At 48.5% G+C, this 7392-nt stretch overlaps 1 pseudogene across 1 annotated transcript; it reads right to left on the bottom strand.

The window, feature by feature from the left end:
• Nucleotides 1-6590: 6590 nt before the first annotated feature.
• LOC103597086 lies at nucleotides 6591-7019 on the bottom strand (annotated as a pseudogene). The gene has a single exon (XR_551086.1). The product of XR_551086.1 is annotated as a COMM domain-containing protein 6 pseudogene (transcript).
• Between the last annotated feature and the right edge of the window lie 373 nt (nucleotides 7020-7392).

The raw sequence follows: 7392 nt of genomic DNA, 5'->3' as shown, positions 1-7392 counted from the left end.
CCGGTCTGTACGTGGGATCCGAACCCTCGGACGGGAGCGCTGCCGCACTTCCCAAGCGGCGCACTATCCAGTGCGCCACCGGGCCGGCCTCTGATTTTCATTCTTTTCCCTTCTAAGTATCTATGTTCTCTCCTCCTTCCTCTGAGTACCTGCATTTTCCTTGCCCTGTTATGTTCACTACATTTGGGGAGGAATTTGAGCTCTGTCCCTTTTCCTGCTCTCTCTTCTTGCCCTTGGCAGATCCAGATGTGGATATAACATCAGAGAGGCAGCAGGACCAGTGCCTGCCAAGAATAGCATCATCTGCCCAGCCCTTGCTCTATGGTGATGTCACTGTTCTGTGTTTCCATGGTAACCACAGGCTGGGATGATGGAGGAAAGATGAGTAACCAGGAGGCAGCCAATGAGATGGGCCAGCAGCACCGGATGATCTATGGGGTCATGGGCGGGGGGAGACGGAGGCCTGCTCAGAATCGTCAGCTATTTCCTGGACCCTCTCTGCCATCTAGATGCCTCTGCTAGGGAATGTGCTACTGACACTGGGAAAGAACCTAGAGGTAGAGGCCAAAGAAGCTGAGCTGGAGGTTCCACTGACACAGAAACATAGACAGCCTCCTACTGTCCCTTCAGAGCCTAAGTTTATGGATGCCCACCCCACCTGTAATACCTACAACTGGGAATTTTTCTCTTTTACTGGTAATGATGGTGGGGCTCTCCTGTCTCTGCCTGCCATGGAATCAAGTCTTAGACAACCCTTCCCCGCATATCCTTCGTACCCCTCCCTTGGTGCATGTTGTATTCAGAATGCATATCTTTGGAAAGAGGCCTGGTTCAAATCCCAGGCCTGCTACTTACTAGCTAGAGAACTGGAGCAAACCTCTTTCCCCTCCTGGGTCTCCTTTCCTCCCAAATGGAGAAAAGCCATCAACTTCTCAGGGTTGTCATGAGAATTCAAAGAGATAACAAATAGAAAGCCTAATGCACATCAGTATTCAATGAATAGTGTTACAGGGCTCACTGAGCTCCTGGCTGAGACCCCCCAAAATTGATATCAAACCCACAGGTCTGGCTGCCTGCCCCCAGACAATAGAAAACCACTCAAAAATCAAATGGTGGTGGGCCGGCCCATGGCTCACTCGGTAGAGTGCGGTGCTGATAACACCAAGGCCCGGGTTCGGATCCCACATAGGGATGGCCGGTTCGCTCACTGACTGAGCGTGGTGCTGACAACACCAAGTCAAGGGTTAAGATCCCCTTACCGGTCATCTTTTAAAAAAAAAAAAAAAAAAAAATCAAATGGTGGTGATGGGCCGGCTGGTGGCTCACTCAGGAGAGTGTGGTGCTGATAACACCAAGGCCATAGGTTCAGGTCCCATATAGGGATGGCCGGTTAGCTCAATGGGTGAACATGGTGCTGACAACACCAAGTCAAGGGTTAAGATCCCCTTACCTGTCATCTTTATAAAAAAAAATAAAATAAAATGTTGGTGAAGGGGCCGGCCCGTGGCTCACTCGGGAGAGTGTGGTGCTGATAACACCAAGGCCGCGGGTTCGGATCCCACATAGGGATGGCCGGTTCGCTCACTGGCTGAGCGTGGTGCTGACAACACCAAGTCAAGGGTTAAGATCCCCTTACTGGTCATCTTTAAAAAAAAAAAAAAAAAGTTGGTGAAAATGGAAGTTGAGGGGCCGGCCCGTGGCTCACTCGGGTGAGTGCGGTGCTGATAACACTAAGGCCACGGGTTCGGATCCCATATAGGGATGGCCGGTTAGCTCACTGGTTGAGCGTGGTGCTGACAACACCAAGTCAAGGGTTAAGATCTCCTTACCGGTCATCTTTAAAAAAAAAAAAAAAAAGAAAAGAAAAAGAAAATGGAAGTTGGCTCTTATTCAGGAATACCAGTGACCTGAGGAGAGATGTTAGGCTAACCCATCTCTCTGATAAACCTGAAAGAGAATGGCCAGGTTAAAGCCATCTCAAAGACTCAGGTTTACTGAGGTGTTTTTAAAGAGGGGGTTGAGGGAATGGAATGTGCAAAAATGAAAAGCAGGAGGGAGGGGTACATGAGCAGCGAGGGCTTCATGCGAGGTCTCAAGTGCAAGGTCTTGCCAAGGCACTGTCTGGTTTCTGCTCCCGTCTTTATCTCAGAGTGTGGGTAGTACATGCAAGTCTGCAGCTTCAGGGTGTCTGGAAAACAAATTTACATTCATGTATATAATGTCATCTTGCCTCAAAACCAAGGTTCAAATTATCAAATAACCATGGGAAAAGAAAGAACTCAGAGAAATGCACACCAAGAAAAGAACCTGTCTTTTAAAAATCTTTTAGAGCCCGTGTAGTTTTAGGTCTCAATATGGCTTCAGTCCTGCTCACTCCAACAATAGTAACTCCCTTTCTTTTCTCCTTTTCAGGTCTCCTCCCCAGGCCCTCTGAGATGCTGAATCAGTAGGAAAGGATCCAAGTGTATGGCCAACTCCTCCTCATTGATGTCATGGAGTTGCCTTCAGATATTGCAGATAAGTTTCCTCATCTGTCCTTTTCTCTCTCTTTAAATAATTCGTCCATTCTACCAATATTAGTTGAGTACCTCCTATGGCCAGGCACTGTGCTGAGCCTGGCAGGGATTCAGGGTAAAAAGGAGAGTTGCAGTCCCCGTCCTCACCTTCACGGAGCTCACAGTATAGGAGGATTGTCGGCACAGCGGGTGGAGTGGAGTGTTCTTTCTGCCACTAGGAAATCTTTTTCCTTGTTCCCCATGAGTTCTAGATACTGTTGGTCCAGTGAACAAACCATGGCAGAAGGCAGACATTACCCAACACCAAGTTTGCTTCTGAGAAACTGCTGCCTGTGGCAGAACACTCCCTGGAAAGAGAACAATCGGGGTGGGAGCTTAGCATGCAGGGAGGGACATTCTGCCTTCCCCAGAAACCAGCCCAAACTCTTTAGCCTGGTCTCCTCTGTTTCCTTGGTTTAATTTATTACTGAAATCTTGTTTCAAGAAGCGTGCCTGGCAGATAATAGGGTTCAAGGTATTGAATGAATAAATGAGTGGATGAATGAATGAATGAGTGACTCTATCCACTTCTGTAGTATTAGGGGCTCTGGTGTGAGACTCATTTGGGTTCCAGTCTTGCCCCTATTACTTATTTACCAGCTATGTGACCTTGGGCAAGTCATGATCTCTCTGGGTCTCAGTTTCTTCATTTGCAAAAAGTACATCCCAGTCCCTACCTAGCCACCCTCGCAAGGACTCTGAGAAGATAAGGTAGGGATAAGTCAGGGAATACAGTACAAAGGTTAATTGTTTCTCTTCCCATCTCCTTCCCTGGCTGCCTGTGGCCCTCAGCACAAGACCCACTTTCCTGTACATGGCCCCACAGCCTCACAGCACACATCCCCCTCACATGCTGTAGCCATCCTTGACCTTTTTTACCTCGAAGGGGCACCATGTTTCTCTCGTGCTGTTTGCCAACAATGCTCTTCCTCCCTAGCTCCTACTCTCTTTTAGTTAATTCCTAGTCATTTTTTAGCTTTCAGTTTAACTGTCCTGCCTCTGGGTAGCCCCGTCTTCCCTACCACAGTGCTTATCCTGCTTTGATGTGTTCCATTCTTTCAGAGCCTGTCTTGCCATCATACCTCAGGTTCTTCCAGGGCCAGGACCTGGTCGGTTTTGCTCTTTGCTGTGCACAGGCCTGGCACAAATTGTGGATGGATGAACAGTCTCTTCTCCAAAACAAAGAAAGCCACCTGTCCTCTTCAGTGTTCTCTCTGTTTAAAAATTCTGCCCTTTCTCCCATTCTCCACTTCTCTTAACTTTCCTCCTGCCCTCTCTCTCACTCCATCCCTGAGGGCCAGGAGACTGGGTCATTTCCAGTGTGTGGTGGGGCTCCAAGTTCTCCCAGGTGAGAATTGCCCTTCTGGATGCATAGGTGTAGCCTGGATCTCAACAGCAGCTTTCTTCGGGGACAAGGCTATTCCTAGAAAGTAATTAAATCAGGTCCCAGACTTGGGGCTGATTCTGGCTCCCTCCCCAAACTACGGTTTCCTCTTCTATCAAATGAAACAGTTGCCTCAGCAAAAATCTAAATAAACTCTAATATTGGATTAGGTAAAGTACAATTAGAAAGGTAAACCTAATGCTCATAAAATAGCATTTCACATCATCCTGAGGTCTGGGGCATGTTCATGTGCCACGTGGCTAGCCTCCATCCCCTCTCCTGGCACCCAATAGACAGTTCCATAGTCATGCCTCAGAGTGCACTCTTTTCGGGAGTAGCCTACCCAAGATTCTGGAAGGATTCAGGCAGCTCCAGGAGGCCCAATGAGCCTGGTTGGTGTGGATACATGACCACTATGTGTCCCCAGGTGAGGAGAACTGGCAAGTCATGGCAGGGAGATCAGCAGGGAGTATACCTTGGCCTCAGGAAGGTCCACTTGGGGCCAGATGTATTCCAGGAAGCAAGTACAGAGCCAACACTGTCAGCCTGGGGTTTCAGGGGTTGTCTGGGGGTTGGTGGAGGCAGCATCCCTGGGCTCTGTAGTAAACAAAGTCACTAGTAGGAAAGGGAAGGAGCCTATTTGCAGGAATGACTGAGTGGACTAGGGAGTCCAGGGTGAGAGTCCAGGGTGATTAGGAACTCAGGGTGAGAGACTTTCCCTTCTAAAGGTAGGGGGTGGGAAATCCAAAATGTTAGAAGGATGGGATCAAAGTCAGGAAGAGATAAGGTCAGATAAATAAGGTTGTCCTCCCTAGAATGGGATCATCCAGTGCAGGGATAAGAACAGCCTAAGGTGGGTAACATCAGGAGCCAAGGGCTGGCTTATGCCCGGATGCCCCATACTCTCCATTTGGTGAGCCAGTTTATGATCTGTCAAGGGCAAGAGGGAGGAAGTGTAAAGATCACTGGCAGGGAAGTTGTGAGACACGATACCTGTGTGAACTTGGGCAAGTCAATCTCTTTGTGCTTGGTTCTTCCTCTGTGATGAGGATAGTAATGTCTAACCTTTCAAGGTTATTGGAAGGAATAAGTGAGACTGTGGGTGTAGAGAAGCTTGGTGGTGCTTGCCTCATCAGCACATATACTAAAATTGGGGCTTTGTGGGCTATAATGTGTGGTGCAGAAAATGATTGCTAACATTGATGCAGCACTTACCAAGTGCCAGGCACTAGACTTAGCAGCTTTTTGTCTCTCAACTCATATAATCCTGTCAATAACTTAGTGATAACTTAGTGGTAACTACTGTTCCCATCCCCGATTTACAGATGAGAGCTAGGATTTGGACCCAGGCAGAATAGCTGGAGTGTACAGCTTACCCACTATTCTACACTGGCTTTCCCTGTGATAGTCTTCACCCTGCCTTGCTCTTTGACCTTGGGCCAATCTCTTACCTTCAGTGTCCCACCCCACCCCATGGTAGGGAGTTGGGCCAGATGATCTCTTCAGTCTTTCAAGCTGTGACAGTCAGTGGTTCCAAGTGGGGAAGAGGGTGAGGTGGGGTCAGAGTGGAGAGAGGACAAACTTTTCCAGTGTTCCTGCCCCAACCCTGCCTCCTCATCAGTGGGTAGGCTGGCAGGTTCCCCTTTGCCCTACAAGTGCAGCCAAGAGATCAGGTGATGCTCAGCCCCATCCTGAAATACTCACTGGTCACTGAGGGTCATTGAGGTCTGAGTGCCAGGACTGCTCACCAACCGTCAGGCAGGATCCATCTGCTTTGGCTAACAGACCACAGAGGGCTTGTGCCCAGGCAGCAGGGCCACAGCCTGCCTGACCCACACTCTTCAGTCTCCACCTGCCCATCCTAGGCCCCTGCCCCCTCACCCAGGGTCAGTTTATCTGGGCACCAGGGCCTGGTTGGGGCCCAGAGATGGGACTATTTCTAGATGTCCTCCCTGTCTCCTTGTCCTGGGCCTTCTGCCAGCTCAGGCCATTCACACACACACTTTCTCTCTTTCTTTCAATCACTCATTGAAATTGACTGCCACTGGTTTGGTGCCTGGCCCCATGCTAGGTACTGACAACCAACAGATGACCTAGACTTGGTCCCTGCCCTCAAAGAGAAATAAGAGAGGTGGGCACATCTACAGACTATGACAATACAGAAAGGCTTCCACTATCCCAGAAGGCTGTACACGTACCATGGAAGACCAGAGGGTGGAGCCACTCACTCTGCAAGGAGGGTCAGGAAACACTGCATACCACAGGTACTCTCTGGGCTAGGTCTTGAAGGATACATAGGAGTCTGCTAGGTGTGGGAACAGGAATTGGGAAGGCCGAGGAAGAAGGGTGTATTCATCTGTTTTTCTGCTTATAACAAAATAACCTGCAACTGGATGATTTATAAAGAAAACGATGGGGCCGGCCTGTGGCTCACTTGTGAGAGTGCAGTGCTGATAACACCAAGGCCACGGGTTCGGATCCCATATAGGGATGGCTGGTTTGCTCACTGGGTGAGCGTGGTGCTGACAATACCAAGTCAAGGGTTAAGATCCCCTTACCAGTCATCTTTTAAAAAAAATAAATAAATAAAAAATAAAGAAAACAACATTTATTGCTTACAGTTTCTTTTTCTTTTTTATGGACCACCAAAACTGTTTGTCTGATTTTTTATTATTAAAAAAAATGGAAAAAACAAAAGTGCAATTTTCATTCATTAAATATCATTTGATTCTTATCCAGTTTTGTTGCAAGAAACTGAAGTACATGATTTCAGAATGATGATAGCAATTTATCAACCAAATAAGTTTTTACACAGTTTCAATAACTGCAGCAATTTCCTTGAACTGTCTGTAGAAATTCTGAAACTTGTGGAATTGTCATTTCAAAGGACTTGTTCTTTACTTGGCCTGAAGGATCTGCCATTTTTAGCATCACTGCAACATAAGGATACTTAAGAGATCTGCAACTGTCCGAGCTCACAGCCATACCCAATTTCCACTGAAAATTTATAAGCTGGTTGGTGACCCCTGACTTAGCATCCAGCAGCGGCTCGCTAGCCCTCTCCATGGCAGGCAACCGGGGCTTGCCCTGCGGCCTCAGGCCATTTTTTTTTTTTCAAAGATGACCAGTAAGGGGATCTTAACCCTTGACTTGGTGTTGGCAGCACCATGCTCACCCAGTGAGCCAACCGGCCATCCCTATATGGGATCCGAACCCGTGGCCTTGGTGTTATCAGCACCACACTCTCCCGAGTGAGCCACGGGCTGGCCCGTTTTTTTTTGTTTTTTTTTTGAGACCAGCCGCACACCGCGCTCAGCCAGTAAGCGCACCGGCCATCCCTATATAGGATCCGAACCCGCGGCGGGAGCGCTGCTGTGCTCCCAGTGCCGCACTCTCCCGAGTGTGCCACGGGCTCGGCCTATTGCTTACAGTTTCTGAGGTTGGGAAGTCCAA

The sequence above is a fragment of the Galeopterus variegatus genome, unplaced genomic scaffold (genome assembly GCF_000696425.1).
Source record: "Galeopterus variegatus unplaced genomic scaffold, G_variegatus-3.0.2 Scaffold2190, whole genome shotgun sequence".
Taxonomy (NCBI): domain Eukaryota; kingdom Metazoa; phylum Chordata; class Mammalia; order Dermoptera; family Cynocephalidae; genus Galeopterus; species Galeopterus variegatus.
This window is presented reverse-complemented; position numbering and strand designations above follow the sequence as displayed.